This window comes from Canis lupus, chromosome 3, assembly GCF_048164855.1.
Source record: "Canis lupus baileyi chromosome 3, mCanLup2.hap1, whole genome shotgun sequence".
In the NCBI taxonomy this organism is placed as follows: Eukaryota; Metazoa; Chordata; class Mammalia; order Carnivora; family Canidae; genus Canis; species Canis lupus.
Genome location: NC_132840.1, coordinates 27660813 through 27687403, shown reverse-complemented (window position 1 = coordinate 27687403; position 26591 = coordinate 27660813). Strand labels below are relative to the sequence as shown.

The 26591-nt window shown below is 53.3% G+C and overlaps 1 protein-coding gene and 1 long non-coding RNA gene across 22 annotated transcripts in view; both read left to right on the top strand.

Moving 5' to 3' along the window:
- Positions 1–26591, top strand: part of CAMTA1 (calmodulin binding transcription activator 1) — an 848042-nt gene that overhangs the window by 692538 nt on the left and 128913 nt on the right. The window lies entirely within an intron of this gene.
- Positions 259–26525, top strand: LOC140630155 (uncharacterized). The gene is made up of 2 exons (XR_012027959.1): positions 259–1488; positions 26273–26525. It is a non-coding gene; the product is annotated as an uncharacterized lncRNA (long non-coding RNA).

Sequence of the window (26591 nt, the reverse complement as noted above, 5' to 3'; positions counted from 1 at the left end):
TCACAAAGAGGTAACTAAAGCCTCGGGTCCTCCAAGGAGCTGAGAACACCAAGAACTGAGCCAAGTGTGCCTACCCCCGACCCACACAGCCCCAGCTCCAAGCTCTGCCAGTAACCAGTCTCAGCAGGGCTTCTTGTCCCACAGCTTGGGATCTCAGACCCAGTACTGGGGGAAAACCAGCCCACCTGCTCCTTACATGGACAAGGACAAGTGTACCCAAGTTACTCCTGTTGCCATGGCAACAGATGGCCATGCCCCCACAGAGTGTGGCCCTCAGGGTAGGGGCTCTCCCACCACCCACCTGGCTCCTAGGGGTGCAGCCGGCAGGTGTAGCCCAAACTTCTGCCTTCAGCAAACACAGAGCCTCAGGCCAATGAAGGCAGTGTCAGGGATAAAGGGCCACCCCCTGCCATCAAGGAAGAGGGCACTTGCCTAGGGGCAACTGAGCCTATTCTGGGGGCACCAGGGCTGGCAGAGGACAATCACAGGGCAGCTGGCCCTGATCTTCGGACCCTCAGACCAGTGCATGGTGAATACCCCTCATCGGGCCTGGAGAAACCCTAAAGCTTCTAGAAAGAAAACAGACTCAGACCATCATAATACATAGTCATCAGGCGGTACGTCGATGGGGCCCTGGGCTTCACAGTGTGCGCTGGCATAGCCTCACAACAGCCCTGGAGGAGGTGCAATTATTTCCTGTCGTTGTATACCAGGAGAGCCGGGGTGGAGAGTCAGGAATTTCCCAAGTTCCGGGCACTCCGAAGCAGCCGAGCCAAGATCTCAGTTCTGGTTGGTATTACTCCAGCATCCATTTTCTTAAATATCTGGACAGACCTCTGGAAAAGTACAAATGTCTCGTCATCACTGCTTCCATGCAGTTCTGGGGTCCTGGGACGTGGCACCCAAGCCGTGGCATGTACTATGAGAGGCGGTGACACCATGATCTCTCCACTGCTTAGCTAAATCCACCTGCGTCCAGCCAGCTCGCGGGCCGATTTCTGAGCCAGGCATGGGCTGTGGGCTGGGGCTTCCTGGGCCAGAAGAGGCTGGCTCTGCCCTCAGGGGCTCAAAGTCCAAAGAGGAGACCAGTGTGTGAGTTCAGGCTGCAGGATGAGTTTCTGGCAGAACGATGTCTATTCGGACTGGATGGCCTGCCTGAGTAGCATCAGCAGGAGGTGACATTTGGGCTTTGGGACATTTCGAGGGGGCAAGTGAAGAAGAGGGAGGAGCCTTCCAGACAGAGCATCAAGGCAGTAGGGGAGTCTGGGGAAGACTGGGGTGGCAAGGCAGCTAAGGGACTTACGGGGACCCGCCTCCAGGCGTGGGGGACCATGGTGAGGTCACAGGGGTAGCAGGCACCATGGGAACCACAGAGACTTCTCCCACTGGCCACGTGGCAGACTGGACACCCACACATGGAACAGCCACTAGCAAGCGTGGACCTTGGGAATCACATGGGCTCCCATTGGACTGCAGAGGACCCTGGATGTGAGTGACAAGTGTGACCAGAGGTGGGAATGAGGAGGGGATGGGTTCAGGGGGAGGAAGAGATGGGAAGGGGATGGGAGCCCGGAGTGTCAGGCCGAGGGAGTTGTAGGGTGTCTCTTGACCCTGCTTTTGGCCTCATTCATCATGGACTCAAAAGCCTCCAAAGTGCCTTCCATACACAGTGCACTGATGCCGTGCCTGGGCGGGGTGGGGGACAGGCCAGCTTTAGGACAGTCTTGTCTGGAATGGAGAATATCACTTACCCTCGGTGATGCCAGAGGCTACCATGCCCACAGGTCAAAGGTCCCCAGCTCCTGGAACTGAGGGCTGAGTCTGGGCCAAGCCCTGTACAAAGTCCCTCACATGCTTTGTCTCCCTCCAGTATGCTGTTGGTGGGAGCCCAATTTGGGATTTGGCTCTTTGCCTCCCCAACCAACATCTGCTCCAACTCTGTGTCCCTCGTAAGACTTATACACAGAGACCCTAAAAATGCCATGTTCTGACCATGTAATCTTGGAAAGCCACATAATCTTGCCAGGCCTCAGTTTCCTCATCCATAAAATGGGTACAATAATAGAAACTACCTTTGAAGGTTATTGAGGAAAAGGGATAATGTGCAGGGTTTATACAATGCAGTGATACAGAATGTAGTTCTCGATGTATCAGTGCCCAGCGTACTGGGGAGCCATGGGAGGTGTGGGAGCCGAAGTCAGGGGCCTGATGAAGATAGTTCGCTGTGTTCCCATATGCAGGACTGGGGGTCAAGGCACCTCGGCAGGGCAGGGCAGGACCTGGGGGCTGGGGTTTCTAGGTCCAGGGCGGGCAGGATCCCCTTTGTACTATAGGGCATCAGGTGGCCCAGAAAGGTCAGAGGGGCCTCATCTAAGTACACTGGTGCCAGCAGTGCCGGTGGGGACTCCGCTCGGCCCTGCCTGCCTGTCCCAGCGGCTCCCCGCTCTACTCCGCTGGCGCTATGAGGCGAGACGATGGGTTTGAAGGGATTTCTCCTGGAACCGGCCTCCTTCCGTGGCTCCCACGGTGAGGGGGGGGGGGGCAGGAGAGGTAAGTTTGGTTTTCATTCTAATATGGCTCAAACCCCAGCAACTTTTGTAGCGTTTATGGCCGCCTCCAAGAGCCCGCAGTAATGTTCTTTGAATTGCTAAGCAACGCAACCCCTTCTCTCACATGGAGAAAATTGAAACATTGATTTATCTATTTGTTTTGCAACTAGCACTAGCGGCTTCATTACTCTGTTCCCCGGGGACACCCTCCCACACGCTCGAATTGAAAATTAACTCTTTTTACCTAGGAAGGGGCAGCAATGGGTTTTTAATTTGGAGAAAGGACAGAAACAATGGCTGGGCCAGGCGCCAGAGCAGGAGGCCAGGCCCACCCCAGGCCTGCGCTGGAAGAGCCGCAGAAAGGGCCTCAGCCCCCTGCCAGGCCACGAGCCAGGCCCCCCCCCCCCGCCCCCGGGGGACAGGCCAAGAGCGGCGAGGGCCCCCCTGCACCTCTGCCTCCGTCGCAGCTCCAACACTGGGCGTCTGTCACCCTGCTCTTGCTGGCTCTGTCTGGAATGGAAGGAGAACTTCCTGTCTTTAGCAGGAAGTCTGGTCTCTTCTGCCCATGGCCTGGGGTTCAAGCAACTTAGGTCTGCTTCCCAGCTCCGTACTGGGGGCTTGGAGCGGCTCTGTGAAGCCGTGCCTCAGTTTCCTCTTCTGCCACAAGAGGACAGGAATCCTCCCCCTAAGCTTCTCATGTGGTTGCAGCGGCGGGGGGGGGGGGGGGGGAGGATCGAGGGCTGTGGGGGGGCAGCTGAGCAAAGCCGCAGAACCCAGGACGGGGGGTTGGCGAGTAGAGCAGGTGAGCGGGCTTCCTGTCGGTGTATACTCTGTGTTTCAGCGAGCTTCGGGGAGGCTTGCTCCTGGAGGGCCGAAGGCAACATTTGTTGCTTCTGTAATTCTCAGCAATGGGAACTGGCTCTGATCCCCAAAAGCAGGAGTCTGTCTCTGGGTAAAGCGGAGACCTTTGCTAGGAACTGGCTGTCCCCATAAAGGGTAGCCCGGGGCGCAAGGAGCCAGTTCCTGTTCACTCCGTCCCTGTGATAATGCAGTGCTTCAACTGGCCTCCCGAGTTCTTAATTCCCCTCCCCCTGCAACCCTTCACTACCCTGACCTCCACCAGCCTCCTACCTGGCACCCTTGAGTGTGGTCATGAGTGAGCCTCTGTGATTACCTCCAGCTGAAAGATCTGCTCGGGCTCTGAATTGGTTGGGGATGGATTCAGCTTCCATGGGCAGAAAACATAGGCTAACAGAGGCTCAAATGCTAAAGGTTCCTCTCTCTATATATAAACAGTCAAGTCCTCATACGGTAGCCATGGTTTGCAGGCGACCCAGGCCCCTTCTGTCTTGTTGCTTGCCATCTACTCCAGTAGCTTCTCATTCAGTATGGCTGCTCTAACTCCAGCCATCACGTCTGCATCCCAGCCGCCAGGAATAACACTTCCTGGAACTTGCATACATCCCTTTTACTTACACCCGCTTGACCAGAGCTTGGCCACGTGGTCATGCCTAGCTGCAAAGGAAGCTGGGAAATGTCGTTTTAGCCCAGGAGGCCGTGTGCCCAGAAGATTGGGCACTGAGGATGAAGAAGAAAGTGGACATTGGGAAAGCCATGACCCCTGCCATGGGCTCCATGGCTATGTCCCAGACAGAGCCACCCTTAGCTCTGCCCGCCCCTGTGCACTCAGTATCATCTGGCCTTGAGCTCACACTCTTTGGAACCATCTAGTAGAAATTAGCTAAGAGGGAGTCTGAAGGCAAGACTAAGGATCAGGCATGTCCTCGGTGGAGAATGGCAGGGCTTTGTCTTTGCCAGGAAGTCTGGTCTCTTCTGCCCATGGCCCTGGGGGAACAGGGAATCGATTCCATATTGTCAGGGAATGTGGGGTCTAACTAGAAGCCTCAGATGAAAAGTGAGCTCCACTGGATACTGAAAGGATGCTGTTAGTCCCAGAGACTAAAACTGGGAAAACCCAGAATATTGGTGGCCCTGCATGGATGTGAAATGAGGGAGCCTGAGAATTCCAAAAACATTGTTGTGAGCAGAGAGTATTATCTTGTGTCCCAGAAGGGGATGAGCTCCCTGCTACTGGGGGTAAGTAAGCAGAGGCTGAACTATCACTAGACAGAGATGTGGGTGGGACCCAGTAACCTTTCCCACCTGAGTACTTTTTATCAGGGCAAAAGCCAGAGACCAATCTTACTCAGGACCCCTATCCCTAACCCTCACTCCCTCCTCAGCCTGTCCGTGATCATACTGGTGATTGGAGGCCCTAACTCTTCACAAGTCATCAAGGCCTGGTCCACAAGGCCTTTCTGTGGCCCCAACCTGTCCCAAGTACACAAAAAGATAAAGGAGGTGTCTCAAGATGTGGGCAAGGGTCATTGTCTCACGCTAGGGATCAGGGGCTTGAGATTAGCAATGGCCAGACTCCTTAGTGCTTGTGGGGTCAAAGGAAGGAACCAGCCAGCTGCCTGGGGCCCCACACCCTCAGGGGTACTACGGCGTCCCTGGCGATGACCCAAGATGGAGAGCAGGTTGTTCACTGCACTCTGCTCAGGGAGCGGGGTGCACGTCTGCAGGGCACTCTGATAAACCCATGGCATGAGGACCCCAGGTGCCTGCTGGGGAAACCATAGAGTCCTTGTTTCCTACATGTAAAAATTATTAATTAAGGGCCAGCTCTGCAATAATTTCTGCCCCTACAAAATGTATATTTCATACAAGTAAACAAATAGAGAGGGGTCCATGGTCCCTCATCAGAAAGCCCTCGGGCCACATGCACTTCAGCCAGCAGTCCTCAACTAGGGGCAGTCTGGGAATGTCTAGAGAGATTTTTGTTTGTCACAGCTGGGGGGACAGCTAGTGGCATCTAGTGAGTAGAGGCCAGGGATGCTGCTCAAAATCCTCCCGTGCACAGGACAGCCCCGCACAGCAAAGAATTATCAAGCTCCCAAATGCCAGCCGGCAGTGCCGAGCTTTAGAAACCTGTTCTTGGCATTCAGACTTTGCATTTTAGAAACGTAATACGGTGCACAGACCATATATTATGTAACGTCCCCAGCGGGGTGTGGAGTAACACCCCGTAATCAAACGCATTAATATTTCTGCAGCAAAATGTATGAATATTCACACTAAGAGGGATGAACCAAGACTATAAATAGCCTCACGTCAGTTCAGATCACGTTTTGCCACCAAATGAGTTATGAACAAGCTTTTGGTTTTCAGAGCTTTATGGATTTTGGAATTGGATTGTGAGCCTGTAATATAATTTCAGATAGTGATAAATGCTGTAACAAAAACATAGGAGAGCAAGAGAAGGAGTAATGCAGGGCTTTAGATAGAGCGGCCAAGGAGGGGCCTCTGTGGAGGTGACATTTGAGCGCAGAACTGAGCGGAGTAAGGAAATGGGCCATGAGTACGTCCAGGGAAAGTGCTCCCAGCAGAGAGGAGGTGTGTTAAGGTTCTCATGGGGTATGGAGCTTGGCCAGTCTGAGAAGCAGCCAGGAGGCCAGTGCACCCCCAGTGGACGAGCAAGGAGAAGACAAGTGGGCAGCGAGGCTGCAGAGCTGACCACAGAGCAGGTGTGCTCAGCCTGCAGCCTTGGAAGGACTTGGGGTTTCACTGTAAGTGAGGAGGGAGAGCAGAGAATGGGAGCAGGCCTCAAAGGACAAGCGGGGCATGACCAGCACCCAGCGAGCCCCAATTCATGCGTCCTGGGTGGGGAGCACATCAGTACTCTCTGAACCTCAGCTCATCAGTCCCGAACCCACCCAGAGCTTCCTGCCTCCCGGCCTCTGCTCCAATCAGCCCCCAGCTAGCCCACCTTCTACCTTCCCTCTGGGTCACTCTCAACCCACATGCTGGGTCTGGGGGTGCAAACGTGTCTGGTTCCCCAGCTGGCTCCATGGCCTGGAGGGCCAGACTGAGGCTTCTATCCCTGTGTCTCCCAGTAAGTACTCCAGGCACAAAGCTCCTCGGGAGAGCTCATAGGGGCGAGGACAGAGTTCACACCAGATATCCATCCCTAGGACATTTGGAAAAGGCAGGGTGGTCAGAGCAGTTCTAGGGAAGGCACTGGAGACCAGGGAGAAGGAGCCAGAATGAGGACAAGTGACGTTTCAAGAGTAAAGGGCAAGTTCAGGAAGAGTCTCCTGTTCCAGCTGAGCCCTCTTCTGCCAGAGGCCTGTTTTGTGTCCATCCCTCAGCCACCTAGGCCCCCACCAGCATGGACAGAGTCTTCCCCTAGTTGAGTCTCAGGGCCGAGTCATGGGTGTCACCAACTGTGTCATAAGTGGTAGTTACAGACACACTCTGAAGATAAACCCCCAGATATTAGGGAAATGTCCTTGGTTCATACCTGAGTCCTCCCCTTTACCGAAAAAGGAGCTTTATCTGGACTCCCCAGGGCACTGTGTAGCCTGCAGGCTGCTGTTCTAACCCTGAAGCCGTGTTAAACCCACCTGGGAGCTTTCAGACAATATCGGCACCAGGGTTTGTCCACTGGCCAGCTGACTACTTGAGAACCCAGGACAGGCCCAGGAGCAGACTAAGTATTTCTCAAAGCCTGAGGCCAGGACTGCAAACCCCTGCTCCAAGCCCCAGCCCTGACTGGCCCATCACCAGTACCCAGTGGCCCCAAAGCCTGCCTCCCATGTGAGCACTCTGCCCTGGGCTCATCAGGCAGAAACACCTGAAAGGGAGAGAAAGATGCCCCTCCTGGGCACACAGGCTGGCACTGCCTCCTTAGGGGGTGTCCCACTCGATCCTTACATCACTGGAGCGGAGGGTATCTAAGCCCCCCAACATTACAGAGAAGACAGCACAGACTCAGAGGGGCTCAGTGCTGGAGCTAGCAGGTGGCTGAGCCAGGAATAAGTGTTCTGACACCAGTGGGCTGGAGCTCCCCCTCCCACCCCCCACCCCCCACCATCCTGTTGTTGGGAACCAGGACTGCATCACTCAGCAGGGGCTTGTGGCTCAGATAGCTCAGGTAGGGACCTGTGATGTCCCTGAAATCCCCCCATTATGGCCCACCCAGTACACTACCTACACACCGAGCTCCCTGAAGACCCCCACGCACCCCCACCAGCTCCCAGCAGAGGGGTGTAAATGCCAGGAATCATTCCCTTCCCTAGGTCACTCTGCACACTTCCCCACCTCTGCCCACGCCCCCACCCCCAGGAAAAGGGTGAGAACAAAGAGGCTCCCCCTAGAAGGAACAGAGGAGAGGAGTGGGGTTGAGGGAGCAGCAAGGAGGGGTTTCAGAGCCTACAGCACCCAACCTGACTCCTTCAGGCAGCCCTGCTGGGCCTGGCAGAGGTTCCGGGTGGGCCCTGGTCAGGAGGATGCCCCCTACCTAGGTCCCCCTTCTGGAAAGGGTGAGCCTCTCCTCCCTAGAGTGCTGGGCGCAGATCCATCTAAATCCAATTACTCAAAGAGCGGGCTGCGCATCTGCAGGGGACTTTGCTGAACACCCTCCACTCTAACTGCCTGTGATTTCAGAGCTGAATATCTTTCAGAGTTATTTAAGAGGTTCTTCCCTTTTTTCCCATTTTGATGATATGTTTCTAAATTATACATTAAACTTATCAGAGTGAGTAATACCTCACAGCTTCCTCGTGTCAGGCCTAATGTTACTTACTCGTCTGCCGCTCCCTGTTTACATGGTTGAGGGGGAAATGCTCCTTTCGGATCCATTTATCTTCACATTAAGTGTTTAGAGATGAGAACCTCAGACAGGTTCGAGACACCTGGCTCCCCAGGCACTCAGCTTCCGCGAGAACCTTTCCTGGTTCACCGTGCAAGGGCCAGGGTCACATTGCCAGGCTGGCTGGGACCTGGAGGCGCCTCCTCCCCAGGGGAGGGTCCTGGGGGCAGAGAAGCCCCCAAGGGAACAGAGATAGGAGTCAAGCTTAGAGATTTTTCCTGAAAGGGAAGTACAACCAGGGAGCTCATGAGACAACAGCACCTCAAGCCTCCTCCCCTGTCCCAGAGACCTGCGGCGGCTTCTGGGGAGACAGACCTTCTGTCCATGGCTGTCACTCCAGCTCATTCATTCATTCATGCACGCATGCACGCACTCAAGTAGTTGTGGCAGCCTCCACTGTGCTAGGTGGGCACTGGTCTGCTAGATGCTACTCTGGGTACCCGGGCTATTAGAGAACCCCTCGAGGCTGAGGTCCAACAGGAGGGCACAGACTCAGCCCATTCAGGGATCTGCTGGCAAAAGGCCTTCTTGTCCTCCCAGTCAAGGGCAACCCCATTCCTAGGGCCAGCCCCCAGCCAGGAGGCCACGCAGGAAGGGTGGCCCCCACCCTAGTCCTGCTACCCTCCAATACCCATTGATGGCACAGTCCTGCCAGGGGACTCCAGCTCTGCCGGATTTGGGGGTGGGTCCTCTGTAGTCTGGAGCACCCAGCTCTCTGCACAGAAGGCCTGGGCTGAGGACTAGAGCGGGGAATGGCCCCCCAGGGCCAAGGACAGCTTAAGGCTCTGTAATGTTTACAGCTTCCAGAGTTTGCGTGCATAAGCTACACCTGCTGCCTTGCACGGGCCTTTTATGTAACCCTTACCACCAGCTTCACTACCTGGCGTGCCCGAGATCACCTAGCAGAGCAAGGGTGGGGCTGGGATTGGAACCCAGGCCCAGCAGACCGCAGGACGTGGACTCTCACACCCCCCACAGCACAGACAGGGAGACGGAGCACACCCTGGCCCAAATGACCCATAGTTCACTCCCCGCAGGGGAACCCATGGCCTGATGGGCCACATCCCTCTGAGGCCACCACCTGGACACCAACCCCAGCAGCCCCCAGAGTCGGGCCAACAGCTTCCAGGCAGCAGATTCACCCAAAGGGAAGTGATGGGGCCATTTATCATATCAATAAACTTGCTTAAGGCGCTCTGTGTCTTCCCATAATGAAATGGGGATACGATCCCACCATGTTATTGGGCACCAGGGCAACTCCGCATCAGGCGCTTATTATTTTCTGCCACTATCAGGGAAGACTGATCGTGCTTGGGGAAGTGCAGCTTAAAATTGAAAACCAAGCAATTTACCTTCAATCGCTTCTCAGAATTTTGTGCAGCCAGAGACAGTTAAGGAGAAATAGACTCCCTTTCCATTTTAAGTGTTTCCCATTAACATTTGTTTCCTCCCCAAGATTGGGCTTGGTTGGGGGAGGGTGTTGGCTGTCAGGGCATCTTGTTCCTGCCTCCTTCCGGAGATTGCCTTCAGGCACCTCTCTTTGAGGACTCAGGGGGTTAAGGGTGTTGGGGTCACCTCCCTTCCTCTTGGCAAGGCTGTCTCCTGCGTTATTTCTGCCTGTTCCCGGGTCACTGGGCCGGTCAGTCAGGCGGGCGGGCGCTGGGCTGAGCATTGCGCCTGCAGGGGTGAGGCTCTCAGGTGTGGGAGGGAGAGGGTGCACACACAGGGCTGAGCTGTGCCCTTTGCCTGGGGGCCCTGCGCCTCCCTCCCCTCCAGCCCAGGCTCCCTCTGCTCCTCCCCACAGCCCTGCAGGCTTTCAGGGACAGATATTCTCAAGCCAAACTCCTAGGACCTTCGTGTTTCCTTCCTGATTGAGGAAGAGAGGTTGACTTTGGGATGTTTGGCCTGTAAGAAGCCAGAGCCCCTTGGTGAGTGCAGAGTCCAGGCTTGTGGCTTTGACAGTGGAGAGTGGTCTGTGACGCGTTTGTGTGTTGTTCCGTGGGCCACATGCGGGCCTCTGACTCCTGGCGGACAAGGATTCTCTTCACCAACTCCCAAAGCCTCCCCCACTCCCCTAGCCCCCACCACCGAGCCCCCACCTCTCCTACCCCTCCAGCCCCCTACTGCCTCCTCACCCTCCTCAGTCCCCCGCCCCCCCCAGCCTCTGCCACACAGCTCCTACAGAGTGAGTCTTGGAGGTGTGTTCAACGTTCTAAGAAAGAAATCCTTTGCTCTGGTGGCTTGACAGTGGGGAGGCAGGCAAGGCCTTGGGACAGACCCCCAAAGCCCTAGCCTGCCTTCTTTTATTTCAGGGATAAGAAGAGGGGCTTTTGCTGAGATGTAAATTATTCCCCGCTTGTAAATTTAAGTTACCTCCTGAGGCCCCTCCATCAATGTGGCAAGATAAACTATTGTGACAGCCTCAAACCCCAGCTGCCCTCCTGGCTGTGTGGCTTCAGCCCAGGCCTCGTCTTGTTTGATCAGCCTCCCCCATGGCTGGCTGCACAAGGCCAGGCTGTGTGCGGATGGGATTTGCCAGCCCTGCGCACACCTCGGCTTGGCAGGATCACACAAGCATGCTCTGGAAACGGGAACTTGCAGGCCAAGTGCTGAGTTAGCTGCTTGTCCTCTCTCTGAACCCTGAGTACCTATTGGCCTGTGCAGACCATCCTGGGGCTCCCATCTCCCAGGGGTATGAGAGTGGGGTGGGGGAGTCTCTAGGACACAAGCCACCATCACTGTCCTGAAAACTACAACACCTCTGGCAGGATTTGTGCACAGCCCAGCACCATCTGGCCTTGCTGGGTGCCTTGGTGGGGGGCTGCCTTGAGCCGCCCACATAGCAGCAATGAGCTAAGAGGAAGGAAAATTCAAGACACGTTCCACAGGGACAGAGCAGGGACTCAGGAACAAGCTGAGGCCACTTGGATGGATGCTAGGGCTCCCACTCCCCCTTCCCCAGTATTACCAGACCAGTTTGGGTCTCGTTCTTGAGAATGAAGGGCAAGGGAGCCCGGGACCCAGGACATCCTCCCTAGGCTGGCATCTCTGCACACAGGATCATGATGTGGGGCACTCTGGCCTCAACACTCATATCTTGGAGGTGGTTCATGAGGGCTTCAGGAGAAAGTGTCTCCCCCACTATCTGCACTTGGGGTTGGCGGCTGGCTGACAGCCACCCGACGTCCCCTGTCCTCTCCCCCTCAACCAGGCAGGGCTAATTTTGGAGAGGACCCAGAAGAGTCCTGAAGCATGGTTCCGGTTCCTTTATGATGCGGCTTCCAAAATGACCAGCACCTTTGCGCACATCGCAGGGCGATAGGGCACTAGGTACCAGGTCCTTGCGGCATCAGGGAGGAGATGAGGAGACCAGAGCGTGTTTGTCACTGTCCTGACCCCTTAGGGCACATCACAGGCTTCTCCCAAGAAGCAGTCTGGGAATAAGGTCACTAGACTCAGATTCTCCCAGCTTTTTATATAGCTCTACTTTCACATTTGCTCCTGTTTTTCTTGTCATACGTAGTGTACATGTGGAAAAGTGCATGGAACACAAGCAGCTGGAGAAATAATTATAAAGTGAGTGACCACAATGCGGGACAAGAAAAGCAACGTTATTCACATAGGCTGGTTCTCCAAGGCTTGCTCATTCCCCCGTACCAGAAAGAGTAACCAGGAACTAGGAATGCCCTCCCCCAAAGTGCAGTATTTCTGGGCACTTCTGAGGCCATGCAGAAAACCTTGTTCTCACCATGGATTCTGTCCCCTGCTTGATCTCAGAGAGAAAGGACTGCTCTAAAGATGACAGGATTCAAGGGAGATTAATTTGTTATTTTAGACTTTTAGAAAGTGCAGTTGCATAGAAACGGAGTCCCTGGGTCGTAAGGAAGTTCAGATCAATTAAAACAATTTACTTTGCTGCTAATGATTTCAGACCATTGTAATTTATTGGTAAGTAAATGACTTCAAAAGCGCATTCCTTTGGTGGCTGCACAGAGGGAATTTTAACAAGTTCTTGGATAAATTAAGTCTGGAATTTGTTAACAGACCATTATTGTAAAACATTGAAAGTAGGCCTTTCACACCGCTCCAAGGCCTTAAAGTTTCCAGAAACAATTAAAACTTCTAATCAGTTCTTCATTGTTTAAGCAAATCGAATGGCAAGAAAGGGCTCCTGATAACAGGTGGGAAACCCAGACCCTGCAGTGACATCCAAAGGGCTGATGGCCACTCACGTCCCTTCGGTGACCCCTGCTCTCAGAGAAAATCCCAAATTTCTACTCTGGCCAAAGTACACCCTGCACATTTGGGTTTCCACCCACCCCTCCGGTCTCCTGCGTCTCTGCCTTGTCTGGACTCCCAGGGTGGCTGCAGCTGTGGCCTTCTTAGTTTACCTCTCCCTTGCCTGTCTCCCACCCCCACCCCCTGGCCAGCCCAGTCCCCAGCCTCAACATCTGTATCCACCAGCCCCTTGCTATGTAGCACTCTATTCCCAAAAGGAATACAAGTGATTGTGCTGTGAGAGCTCCAGGCACATGACACGAGCTGTGTCTCATTGGGATGGACCCGCACCCCAGAGAGTGTACAAAGCAGGGACTCAAGGGCAGGGTCAATGTGAGAGGCCTGGCTGTCTTTCAAGCTGCCCACTGGTGCAAACGAAGTAGTGGGCACCCAGGGAGTGCGTGCAGATGGCCCATAGGGCTTTGGATCCAGTCAGAAGCATGCTTGTCTGTGCCTTTTATGTAGGGCCCAAATCTTTAGAGGCCAGCTGGGATCTCCTGTGGCCTTTTCTTTGGGAAATGAGGATTCTCCGTGACTTCTTTCCAACCCCCAAACACCACAGTCTCTTGTCCATGGTAATAGGTAGGATGATAACTGGAGCATTTGCAAAGCATTTGGGCAGGATGTGGCACCGTCCACCTCAAGAAAGGGCATATCACCTTTTACCTCATTAAGGCCATGAGGTAGGGATTCCTGTGCCAATGGGCAAGCTGATGCTCAGAAGTTAAGGAACTTGGTCTTCAGATGCCTGCACTGTAAAATCCATTCTGCTCCACTGCTGTCTGTGCCTTTTCATGCTGCTTAATGCCACTCAGCCTGCAGGGCCAGTGACTCCTAAGCCAGGCCTGCTTTCATGAGCAAGCTGCCAGCCACAGCTCAACAAGGGGCTGGGTCCCCCTCGGTGGACATAGGGAACAGGTGGTAGGTAGCCTGGGACGGCTTCTACTTCTCATGTGTTCATTCATCAGGATGCATTTATTGAAGGGTGTGTATTGGGCACAATTCTAGATTCAGGCATTTGGAGTCCTGGGGTCCCCACTCTCATGGAGAGGGCAGTGGGGGGCAGGGATCCTAGTGGAAGGAAGGAAAGACAGTGAGCAAATGAACAAGAAAATGTTGAATGTGTGTAAGGTCTAGGGTCTTACTGATCTGGGATCAGCAGGGAGGTGACACAAGCTCTAACACATAAGAATGTTCTAGGAAAAGGAACCAGACAGTGCAAAGGCCTTGAGGTTGGCAGAACAGGAAAAGAAAGAAAGCATGGGTGGCAAGCAAGTAGGACAGAACAGGAGAACAGGCAGCAGGCAGCCAGGGTCCAGGCCCCGGAGGAAGGGCAGAGTGTGGATCTTATGCCGAATCTAGGGGCAGCCTTGGGGCATTTTAGGTAGGGCGCCGACATGATCTGGTTGAGGCATTTTAAAAGCTTCCTCTGGCTGCTATGGGCAAAATGGATGTTTGTGAAGAGGCCAGAGTGGAGCTTCCAGACCAGCCAGAAGGCTCTGGCAGGAGCCTCATGAGAGGATGGTGATGTGAACCAGAGAGGAAGCAGTGAAAAGGGAGAGAGGGACACTGGTCTGGGATGGGGAGGCTAACAGAACTCCCTAATGGTTTGGATGTGAGGTTAAGGCAAAGAGAGGAATCAGTGTGATGATGAACTCAGGGCTGGAAGAAGTGTGCAGGCAGCAGTGCCATGTACTCAGAAGAGAAGTCCCTGGTGGGAGCCCAAATGCTGCTCTGGCCATACTGCCATCAAGGTGCCCGTGGACGCCCTGGTAGACTTGTTGTCTTGGTTACTGGGGCTATTATCACAAGGTACCACAGACAAGTACCTCTCACAACTCTGGAGACAAGAAGTCCAAGAGGAAGGTGCTGGCAGATTTGGGGTCTGGTGAAGTCCTGCTTCCTGGCTCACAGAAGCTGTCTCCTGCCTGTGTCTTCATGTAGCAGAGAGAGAGCCCTCTGGTTTCATCATGTTCCTATGCTCATAGAGGGGCACCAATTCTCTCCCCGGGTCCCACGCTCATGAGCTCATGTAACTCTAATCACCTCCGAAAGGCCCCATCTCCTAATACCATCACACTGAAGTTAGGGCTTCCACATGTGGGTTTCGGGAGACACAGGCATTCAGCCCAGAGCATGTGCCAATGGGCAGTGGGGCTATCGGTTTGGAACTGAGTGGGGAGGTCATGACCCTAGGTCAGGAATTAGCAGTTAGGATGGGAGGCTAGAGACCAAGCCCAGAGACACCCCAGCATTTACAGTTCATGAGAGGAGGAGGAGCAGAGGGTGCCATCAACTAAGAAGAGAGTCCTTTGGGAAGGAGCCCAGTGGGGGCCAAGGTGGATCTGTAAACAAAGATGCCCCTCCATGAGGCTCCAGCTCATCACACTGGGCAAAAAAGGGCCTGTGTGTCAGATCAAATGTGATCAGTTTTTAGATGATTGGAGGCAAATTGGCAAACCTCTTCCAGAGCCAGTGTAGACTACATGTTAGTAATTTTCATTGTATTTTTGGCAACTGCAGAAGACTCCAAAGCAAGGCACAGAACTTTCAATGAAGCACTGAAAAGCAGTTTTTAAAAATACCTTTTAGAAAGCTATTTAAATTCTCCTGTCTGCAGCAAAGTTAATGTATAAACTTAGTGCTTTAATCTGGCTCTTCTTTAAACAAAGGAGTCGGGGAGCTGTCTCTCCCTCAATTCGGCTGAACCCAGAGGCTGGTTCTCATTCAGCATCTCAGCGCCTGGATGCTCCTGGGACGCCCTGGCAGGCAGACTCGGCCTCCAACACCCTACCCCCATCACTGAATCTAATCAACAAGGGGAAACGAGGGATATGAATTCCCCCACCACTCTGTTTAGAGATGGGGAAACTGAGGCTCAAACTGGCAAATAGGAAGCTGAGTAGGTATGGTCTTGTCTTAGAGCTGAGGCAAAGGAAGCTTGCCCAAGATGCCAGGGCTCGGAGGGACCAGGGTGAGACCCTAATGTGCTATACACTGAAAGTTCGTTCTCCTCATCCCCTCAGAGCTTCCCCACCCACTGGGCCTCATAGGCACCTGCCACGTCCCCAGGTCAGCAGCAGGGGCAGGATGCAGCTGGGTTTGGACCCACTGCAGGAGCCTGGCTCCAGCAATTCTCAAAGGGGTTAGGGCCCCCACCAGCCCCTGGGGTGCCTGCTAAGTGTGCAGTTTCCCCAAGTTAACTGGGTTCAGGGGAGCAGATTCTTGGGGTGCTTCCAGGGTGATTCTAACACTGAGTGAAGTTTGAGATGTCCTACCCATGGCCCTCCTGCTCCCCAAACTGTGCATCACAAGTCCAAAGAATCCAGGGATGTTGATGCCATCACCCCTCCCACCACAGCTAAGAAAACAGGCCCCCTACTCAGAGTTCCACAGAACCTGGGCACCTGCCCTCCCGTGGCAGAGTCTTCTTCTCACAGACACCCCCACCCTGGCCCTGGCCAGCCTCCAGTCAGCCTTCTAGAGAGGCAAGCTATCTGCCCCGAAAAGGTGTCATTTGAAGGGAAAAAGGAAATTGGTGTCCAGGTGAACTGTGGCTGAAGGCCCAGCCGCCCTTTGGTCATGGTCTCTCTGGCTATCTGGGTCCCCAGCGACAATGGTTTAGCCTAAACTGTCCTGGCACCTCCCTGTATCCTTGGAGATGGGTAGGAAGTCCTATGGGCCACTGCAGAAGTGATAAGGCCTTGGAGCCTACAGATTGGGTAGAGAAGACAGAGCTGGAGGGTTGTACAGGTGAGGCCTAGCTACCGGGGCAGGGAAGCAGAAGGGCTCTCAGTCCACAAGGCTGGTGGCCTGCTTCTGCCCCCCACACTGCAGTCCAAGATGGGCCTAGAGCAGCATGCTGCATCCCTGCCCTAGCATGGAGGGGCTGGCCTGTCCATTCTCAACCAGGCTGCGCGACCAGAGGTGGATATAAATGGAGGAGGCTTCAGACAGGGTGGATCCATGCCAGGGACTAGCTGGATCTTGGAAACAGGGTTCATCTCTTGAGAGACACAATTTGACTTAGAACAAACCTCATCAGAATTTTAGGGTCCTCAGCTCATTTCCCCAAGCCCCTTGCCTGCTCATACCCACATGTATGTCATGTACCAACCACACACTCCCACCTCCCATCCATAAGACTCATATCCACCCATAGCTCCATGTCATGGCCTGCCCCCTCCTGAGGCCGTGCCCAGGGCTGCTCCCACACAGGCTGACAAGGTCCCGTTCTTCAGATGAGCAGTGGGGCCAGGTTTCTCAGGGTCACTTGCTCCCTGGCCAGTTGACTGCAACTTCTATTTTACTCTGTGGTTGAATTGGCCGTCACCTGCTGAGGACAGTCCGATCTATCAAGCCCACGCCAGTTGCTTTTATAGGTTCTCCTGGCTTTATTGCCTTTCTTGGAGCAGTGAGGGGCAGCCAGCTGCTGAAGAATCATTCAGGATGACACGGCTTTTTAGATTTCATTTCCCCACTGCCTGCCCCCACCCATGTCTCTATCTGCGGAAGAGAGTGACAAGGTGATGGCACTTAGAACTCCCAACATGAACAGGACTAACGTTCTTGAGGATGGGCTGTATTCCCACATTGACCCCAGGAGCCTGCGGACATGGAGGGTCTGGGCGTGGGCATCTCCACTTTCCCTTCCATTTGAGACCCTAGATATTCATCTTTGCTGGCATCTTCCCCCTCTTTGTTGCCCTAAGATAGTAGCCTGCTTGCTCATAACACCACCAACCTGTTCCCTGGGCTCTCTAATAAATACTAGGACCAGAACCCATCACATAGGCAAGGGCCTTAGACAAAGCTGGATTCAAAGCTGGACTCTACCCACTACCAGCTGCACTTAACGTTGGGCAAGATGCTTAACCTCTCTGAGCTTCCTTTTCCTCTGCTTCCAGAGAAGAGTGATGATGGCACCTGCCTCCCAGAGTTGGCATAAGGACATGAGTTGATGTATATGGTGGGTAAGCACAATGTCTGGCACAGAACAAATGCTCAATAAGTATCAGGAAGCACCATGATTTTCTCTTATCATTGACTGGTTGATTGATTGCTTACTCTGGCCCCAAGGTCTGCCCAGGAAGGAAGAGACAGACCAGCAGAGCTGGACAGCCCCTGAGGATCTGATAGGATGGGTGGAGCAGAGCAGGAGATTCCGGGTGAGGGGTTTTCCAGAGAAACATGATCAATAGGATTGTGTGTATGTGTGTACGTGTGTGCATACATACTAGGAAAGAGAGAGATTGATTTAAAGGAATTGGCTTGCCAAATCAGCCCCACCTTGTGGAGCTGGCAAGTCCAAATTCTCTAGAGCACACTAGCAGCCTGGAGACCAGGGAGGAGTTGATGTTGCAGTCCTAAGTCCAAAGTCAGTCTGTAGGCAGAATTTCTTCTTCCTTTCCTTGGGGAACCTGTGTCTTTTTCTTAAGACCTTCAACTGATTGGATGAGGCCTATTCACATTATGCAGGGTAATCTCTTTACCCAAAGTCTACTGACTTAAATGTGAATTTTATCTTTAAAAAAAAAAAAACCTTCATAGCCACATCTAGACTGGTGTTTGACCAAATATCTGGGTACCATGCCCTAGCCAAGTTGACACATGGAATTAACCATCACAGGGAGGAAAAACCAAGTGTCCTTGGCTATCCTCCACCAACACCATGGTCTCTTGGATGTGATGGCCCTACCCCTGCCTGGTCTGCATTTTTCCCACCCCTGACCTCTCATTTTGGGGTGTAGCTTGTGGAAGGGCTTCAGCAAAGGACAGGTACCACATCAGAAGACTAGTGCCCTCTGAGTCATGGGAGCCAGGCCAGGCCCCTTGGCAGAGAATAAGAAAGTTACCCTGGTTGGTTTGAAGAAAAGAAGCTAGTGTTGTCAGTGTAACAGGGCACAGACCCCTGAACCCTCATCCTGAATTAAGATCCTACTCAGGTCCAGAGCCCCAGGAGCCTCCAACCAAGGGATGCCAGGCAACCACAACCTCTGTAGAGGAATATTTGGGGAAGTGCCTGAGACCCAGCAGTTACTTCCCAGGATACAACACAGGCTAGGAAATGGTTCCTTTAAGACAGAACCTGGATGCCAGCAATACGTGACACTTCCACAATAGAGACTCAGATCAATTCTCTTTTATCTTTTCTGGAGGCTCAGCATGATGAAAAGTGGCCTATATCTATGGCTGATAAATAACTAGAAACTTGCTGTATCTACTTTCATATGATTTTCTTGAACAATTACTGCTAGCATGCCTTACATTCAGAGGCTCAAATTTTAAGTGGCCAAAAGAACTTCCCAACTGAGCCTGCCAGGAACTCATTTGAAATGTTCTTTGGTGCACTGAAAAGCGACCAGACATGATCTATGAAAAAGCTTGGAAGAGCGTTTCAGGTTAATGGCACAAACATTTCCTCCTCTCCAGAGGATGGAACATGGGAAGACATTCCCACCCCCAGCCTCAAACCTCAGGAGAGACTGCCCTGTCAGACCTTCTGAGCTGAAGGCCCACCCATGGGCCCAGGCCTGGCCTGCCCACAGCAATGAGAGAGGGCTGGCTCTAGACAAGACAGTTCCTAGCACAGTTGGAACTTTGCTTGAACAGGATGCTGTCTAGACCAGAAGTCATCCAGAGAAAGCTGTTAAGGGTGAGGAGGTCTCTGGAGTCCTCAGGACCATTAAGGGAAGAAACTGGGAGTGTTGGGCTGCAGATGCCTTCCCATGTTTTCATTCCCCTCATCTGTCACTTGAGTTACAGTGTGACTCGGGTTATATGCCTAGCTCAGCCCCAGAAGAATAAGTTCCTGGAGACCAGAGATGGCATCTTCCAATACCCAGAGTGGTATCAGCATTTGACAGGTCTTCAATACATATTATTTTTTTAAAAATATTTTATTTATTTATTCATGAGAGACACGGAGGGAGAGGCAGAGACACAGGCAGAGGCAGAAGCAGGCTCCATGCAGCGAGCCCGATGTGGGACTCGATCCCGGGACTCCAGGATCATGCCCTGGGCCAAAGGCAGACGCTCAACTGCTGAGCCACCCAGGAGCCCCCTCGATACATATTAAATGGAAGGATGGATGGATGGATGGATGGATGGATGGATGGATGGATGGGCAGATGGATGAGTGAATGGGTAAATGGATGGATGACATGAATCTGTCTTCAAATCTTTGAAAAACTATCACATCCTGAAGAGTGAAGTTCTATATTCTGTAGATCCAGAAGATAAAACCATGGCAGATTCTTTAGGGTAGCAGACTTGACTCCAGGTTAAGAAAGAAAGATTGAAATTGCTTTTGGTGCATAGATGGTGTGAGGAGGGAGCAAGCTCCCATCCCTGGAAGTGTTCAAGAGGAGGGACTTGTGGGTATAGTAGAAGGTGTTCTCATGCTGGTGGGAGACAGGGCTAGATGACTTCCAAGGGCCTTTGCAGCTCTGAGCTATGTGAGTGAGTCCTCTTGAGCCTGTGCCCTCAGCCAGGCCAAGGAGCTAATTTCTCTGGGTCAAGCCATGCATCCCGTGGGGGTCCCATACTCGACCTTTGCTGCTGCTGACACGTGGCTAGGACACTCTTTCCTGGCTGCAGACCCAGTGCCCCTACCCGCCCTCCTCCCGTGCCTCAGATGCTGCAGTGGAGCTTGCCTCAGCAGGCCTGGGAGAAGGTGATCGCAGAGAGCAGAAAGTATGTGGTAGTCACAAGACTGGGTGGGCCCTGATAGAGGCGAGGTGTATGAGAGATGGGGGAAGCTTCTGGAAAGGTCCCTGCAAGGATGAGGGAAACAGAGCCAGGGCAGAGCCTTCTGGACCCAGTTCCTGGGAAAATCTCAGTGTTGGGGGGGACCCTCTTCTGGGGGCAGGTATGTGTCTTTGTCATCCCATTCATAAGAGCCAGGGCCTCCAGGAGTGGGAGAGGGCATGGCGGGGCTCACAACTAGGTGACATGAAGACTTGCCTCAACAGGGAAGGGCAGATGGGCACCGTGAGAGGCTGGTAGAAGAGAAGGGGGCCAGCCCCACCCTGCCAGCAGGATCCCCTTTGGCCCATGCCAGTCCCCTCAGCATCCCTTCCTCTTTAGAAAATCTAATTGCTTGTAGCTTCCACTCTGCCCATCAATTTGATCTGCACTCAAGGGTGCAGCCGAGGTTCACCTTGTTCTGCTTAAATAATGCAGGTAGTGAGGCTATTGACAAGCTGTCATCTGCTAGAAAGTGACTTCAACATGGCCAGGCACGTAGGGGGCTGGGGGCCTCGGCCAGCCACAGGTCCAGCCCAGGGAATGGGAGGGTGGCACGGTCCGAGGTGGATGGACGGGAGCTGGAGGCCTCCGTGGCCTTTTCCAGAAGACAATCTATGGGGAAATTCTAAAAGAAAGCCAGGGCAGGAGCCCCCCGGGCTGAGCAGCCCACCTCAGAGCAGCGGAAAGGAGGCCCGCATGGGGCTGGGGGCAACGCTGAGTCACTTCCTGCCAGAAGATGTCCCTCCTCCCTGCCTCCCTGCCTCCTGGCCCCAACAGCAGATGAGGGATTTATGATGAGTCTGCTGCTCTTCCCTGAGCCAGGGTTGGATTTTTTTTCCAAATGTTTAAAAATTCCCAGCAGCTTGGCAGGTGCCCGGCTGCCGGGTCACCCCATCGGCTGTTGTGTCATCAGACATCATGTTTACCCGTCAGACACTGTTTTCCTGACACTCAACACTCAAAATAATGATCTCGTTGGAGTACCTTCATGAATGATTCATGATACTCCGCTCAACTTTGGGTGTTAACAGCAAATCAAAGCCCCTCTGAGTGGGAGCCTGGCAGCAGCAGGAGGGGAGCCCTGGCCCTGGCCTCCAGCCCCCCAAGGGTTGCCCAGGGGTCTCTGGCCTGCCCTCAAGGCTCATTTCTTCCGGCCCAGCCCAGCCCAGCCCTGCAGAAGCCAGAGTGCAAGCAGAGAGAAGAACAGGGTTCTAGGAGCAGGGCGTGGAGTCGGTCCCTGTGGCCACCCTGTGACCCTGTAACCTTGCTGAGAATGTTGAGCTCAACCTGGAGTCCTAGCTGGATCCCTTCCACTGACAGGCTGTGTGACCTTGAACAGGTCACTTGGTCTCTCTGAGCTTCCCTTTCTTGTCTGTGAAGCCAAGTGGGCATGGTTCTCCCACAGGGCAGCGGGGAACATGAGTGAGTTCCTGGGGCAAAATTCCCGGGGTGTAAATCAAAGCACGGGGCTGTGATTATTCACTACTATGGCCTCACCTCCCCCAGGCTTTCTTCTCTCATCTTCCCATCTGTGCAATGAGAGGGTCGAGTTAGGTGCCCCCGAGCCTGCTAACCTGGAGCACAGCATGGTCCTCTGCTATTCTGAGAGTGGGTTACAGGATGCGGTTGAGTGGCCACAGCCTGGCAAGCAGGTTCCTGGGACATTTCTTAATGAAATACTGGGTTGGAGAACCTCAGGGACACAGACCTAGCACACAGCCCAGTGAGGGACTGTGCACACACACACGCACACACACACACACACACACACACACATACACATGCACGCACACACACAGGAGCAGCACCAGACAGGCATGAGGACTTCTCAAATACCCACATAGCCAGTTCAGTACACGATGACTCTGAGGAAGGAGATGGCACACCTGGGTTCTCTTCCTTCCCCCCTTGGCTTGTCCGCCCGTCCTCACAGTCAGCTCCCCCCAGCAAGGGCAGGGTCCACCTTGATCATCAGCCCCTCCCCATCCTATTCACGTATACACAGCACGGCACACTGAATTTATGCTTAATAAACATTGGTCAAATGAAGGGAATTTACAAATATGTATTGGGTACCAAGGACACAGCAGTGAACAGGACTGGTTGGGCACGATTAGCCATGACCTTCCACCCCACTCTAGTTTCTCCTGTAGAATTAAGGCAATAGACCAGAGGGTTATATCTCCAACACCTCAAGTGATCTTTTTTTCTGTTGTTCAAAAGTGGTGGAGAGTGCCTCCCCGCCTCAGAGCCTGTCAGCAATGGTTGCCCCAGGGCAGGAGGACAGAGGGGCCCGTACCTGACTCTGGCCCAGAGGAAGGAAGGTACCTGAAGCCACACACAGACCCTGCATGAGCCAGAATGGACCTCTGCCTCTTCTCGAAAGCAAGATCCAGCCCCAGCTGGGAAACCCTACAGGGTTTCATTTTCTCCCTAAATGGCCTGAGAACAGAATGCCAGAAATGTGCATAGTCCCACTGCTGACCTGAGTCTCTGGAGGGAAAAGGAAGTTTCCCCACCACTGAGTCTTGAGCCCGACTAGGGTGATGTGAGAGAGCAGAAGGCAAGCTGTGCCCCACATTAGAACAAGACAAGAGACCCCTGGGGGGCCCAGCCACAGCCGGGCCCAATTCGCTAATGAGAGTCTGACAGTAGCTGCATGTGACTGAAGACTCGTCCTGGCCTCACCTGCCAGACGCCTTTCCCCAGCCGCACTTGTGTACAGAGGCAGAGCGAGGGCTGCTGCTGCCTCAGGCTGCCCCTGGCCTCTCCCCCATCACCTGCCCTGGCATGGCCACTGGTCCTCACCGCTCTGTGCCTTGCCTCACCCTGCCTGGGCCTGTGACCGCGATGGCCCCACCCACTCAGAGCTCACTGGGGGCATGTGGAGAGATGCCTGCCAGGCAGAGCCATTCTGACATTTCAGGAGACTGGGGACTATGCGGAGGCCAGACTCTAAGCAAGGCCAGCGCTCAAAGGGCTGGCGCTGTCCTGCAGGGGCCCTTGGAGGACGTGACTGCCCTTTGCAAGTTAATAAGGCATTTCAAAGAAAAGGTTCAAGTGGAGCAGAAGGCGGTGGAAGTGATACATGGAGCCTGTGAGAGCAGATTTCCAGCCGAGCACCCACTCCTGCAGTAATGCATGCTCCTCAGGAACCCCCACCATTCCGCCCCCCGCCCCAGGCTGCCTCTCTCCACCCAGAGGGCCTGTGTTCTTTGTTAATCATTCTGTGTGTGCCAGTCTTGTCTCACCTCCAAGTGTGTGTTTCCCAAAGGCAGACACCCCATCTTAGAATTCTTTGCACCGCTTACCCCATGGCATCAGCAGATGCCCAACCAGACCCATACCCTGTAGACCTGGGGTAGAGAGAGCAGGAAGACATTGGGCAATTGTGTCTAATCCATGCATGACCCAGGGATGGGCATGAGATTGGAGTCTGGCCACATAGTTATTTTCACCTTGGAATTGGAATGCAGAGCAAAGTCTGGAATCCTATCTGATCCCCCAATGAAGTGCTACTATTTATCTGCTCATCTATTCAAGACCCACTGTGTGCCTGGTGCTGGGCTGGGATGAACAGACAAGGAGGGAGGAGAGTCCTGAGCTGTGGATACAGGCTGCAGTGATGGCTAGCCCAGGCTGGTCCCACAGTCATGCAGGAGGGACCCCAGCCCGGCTGGGGTGGTTCCTGGAGGCGGTCAGCTGTCGCTGAGGCATGGGGAACAGGCAGCGGTCTGCCCTGCCAGGAAGGAGAGGAGGCACAGAGGAGAAGCAGCAGCAGCCAGCCTCTTTGGGAACCACAGAAGCATATATGATATGGTCCTTGCTCACGAGGAGGTGGTGACAAATTGGGGACAAGTTAAATAGAACAAGATTTAAGCCCCGTTGCCAAGTGGGGATGGGAGCCGCGGCAGGGGAAAAGCACGTGATTAAGTGCCAGATGAATCACACCCACCACACCAGCTCTGGGTCAGAGGAGAGTGATTGGTGGGGGGGGGGCAGCCTAGACTCTGAAGGGTGGGCAGGCAGGGAGGGGACTTGGCAGGAGAAATGACCACGTGAACAAAAGCCTGGAACCCAGAGGTGCAAGCTGCATCTGAGGACTGGTTTAGCTGGAGCAGACGAATTGGGGCCAAAGGTGTGCAAGGGGCTCCTTTAGGGTCCCGAGCTGGCCCCATCTGCCCCCTACTCCCCCAGAGGGTCTTGAGGGCTCTTCCCACATCCCCAGACCCTCTTCTCCTTCATAGCTCTGATGTGGAGTGTCCCATTCCAGCCTGAGCCACCTATTTATGTCCATCTTCTCCTACTCACACAAAACCAGACCCCAGAGACAAACAGAGAGACATAAAAAGGAGAGAAGATGAAGATTCATTGACGCCAGAACCAACTCTATTCTAGAAAATTGAAATATTTTGTACATAATGACAATCGAGTCACCAGGCGACCTTCCCGGAATAACTTTCCAGATATATGACAGCGACAACGGCGGCCCCATTGGCGCTGACATGCTGAAGGCTCCCCAAAGCCACCACTTAAAAAATGTCTCCTGTGTTATTAACATTCCTCACTTGGAGATATTTATGGCTCATCACTGTTATCAACAGTAACAAATTTCAAGAACCTATAAATGACACCACCTCCGAAGACAGAGCCTGGAACAATCCACCCTCAACTTGCCCAGCCCTGACTAGACCATGAACGTCAAATCAGGCTTATCTGATGGACCCTCCTGCCATCCTCAGAGTCTCACACCACCCTCACTCACCTTGAACCCTGGAAGCCCTGGGCCCCGCTGCATCTGCTTCATCATGGCCACCAGGGGCTGTCACCACTGACAGGGCTGTGCAGAGTGGGTACTGCATAGGGCTGAGCCGGGGCAGGTGTTACATGTCCTTCCACTGAACTGCTCCACTCTGCACACATGCAGAGTCAGGTGCTCTCATTCATTCATTCATTCAGCCATTCAGCCATTCAGCCATTCAGCCATCCATGCAGCAGCATGTTTGCTGGGGTGATTGTGACGCTGTGTGAATGATCAGGCCATGCATGGGATGCGGTCCAGTAATGTCTCTTCTTGAAGGGCATGATTCCAAGCAGGGAGCAGCCTCAGGACCTGGTCCTCACTCCAGGAGCAGCCCCACGGAGGGAAAGAACCTGGATACTCACAAGAAGGGCACAGCAGGCCTCACACCTCACCCATGTCACCCCTCCACACCTGCCATGACTGATGCTAAAAACTGCCCTGAGAGACAAATAGGAAGTGCATGGCATGCTAATGGGGAGCTCAGGCTTTGGAGCAGGCTGCCCAAGTGTGGATATGGCCTCAACACTGACTAGCTATAATCTTATGAACACCAGTTTTCTCAGGCATTAAACGAAATGGAAATCATTTTCAGTTGTTAAGAAGATCAGATGAAATAACTCATGTCAGGGATGTAGTATAGCACACTTCTTGGCACAAAGTAAATGCTCTGTAAATGAAGACTCTTGCTAATTTTAAGGATTTTTCTCATTTTGCTTTGAGTTTTAATTCCTCTTAAAAGGCAGAAGCCCCAGTGAAGGGTTCAAGTGGCATCTCCACTTGAGAGAGAGTGGCATCTCCACTTGTGGAGAAACCCTTTGGTGGTCACTTGAAGACAGGGAAAGGACACGAAGCAGGGGGCAGCCTGCTAGGAACAGTGGCTGGCATGGCCGCCACCTGGCCTTGGCCTTCCTTGCATTCCACCTTGGGGTGACCTTAGGTCAATCACTTGCATGCCCTCAGCCTCAGTTTCTCCATTTGCCACGCGGCCTTCCTGAGCTTTGCTATTCATATATAGCACCTACAATAGCTATTTGTGGAACATTCTGAGCAGGATTGCTGTGAAAATCTAACAAGATAATGAATGTGAGCAGGCTTTGAAAATACCCAGTGTTTTGTAAATGTAAGAGATTATTATTCCCATTTACCACCCTTTTAAAAGGATGTTTTCCCTCAATTCAGCCAAATTTAACTTGGATGATGAAGAACCAAGCCCGGGAGTCCCCAGCTATAATTTTCCTGCTTTCTTGTGCCTCTGAATATTAAAACACAAAGGCTCCCATTGCCGAGGGAAACCAAAACAGCAGCACATTAGAGGCGCGACTGCACAAACAGAATTCAAAGTGGTATTTCAAGCGGGGCGTTCTGTTTATATAAACCTTGAGAGCCCTCAAATGTCAGCAGAACTTTGAAATTAAAATGGCTTCTTTCTTCATGCACTTCCCAATCTGTTATTGAGCCTGTGTCTTGGAGTAGCAGAAGGTCAGAAACCACTTGGGGT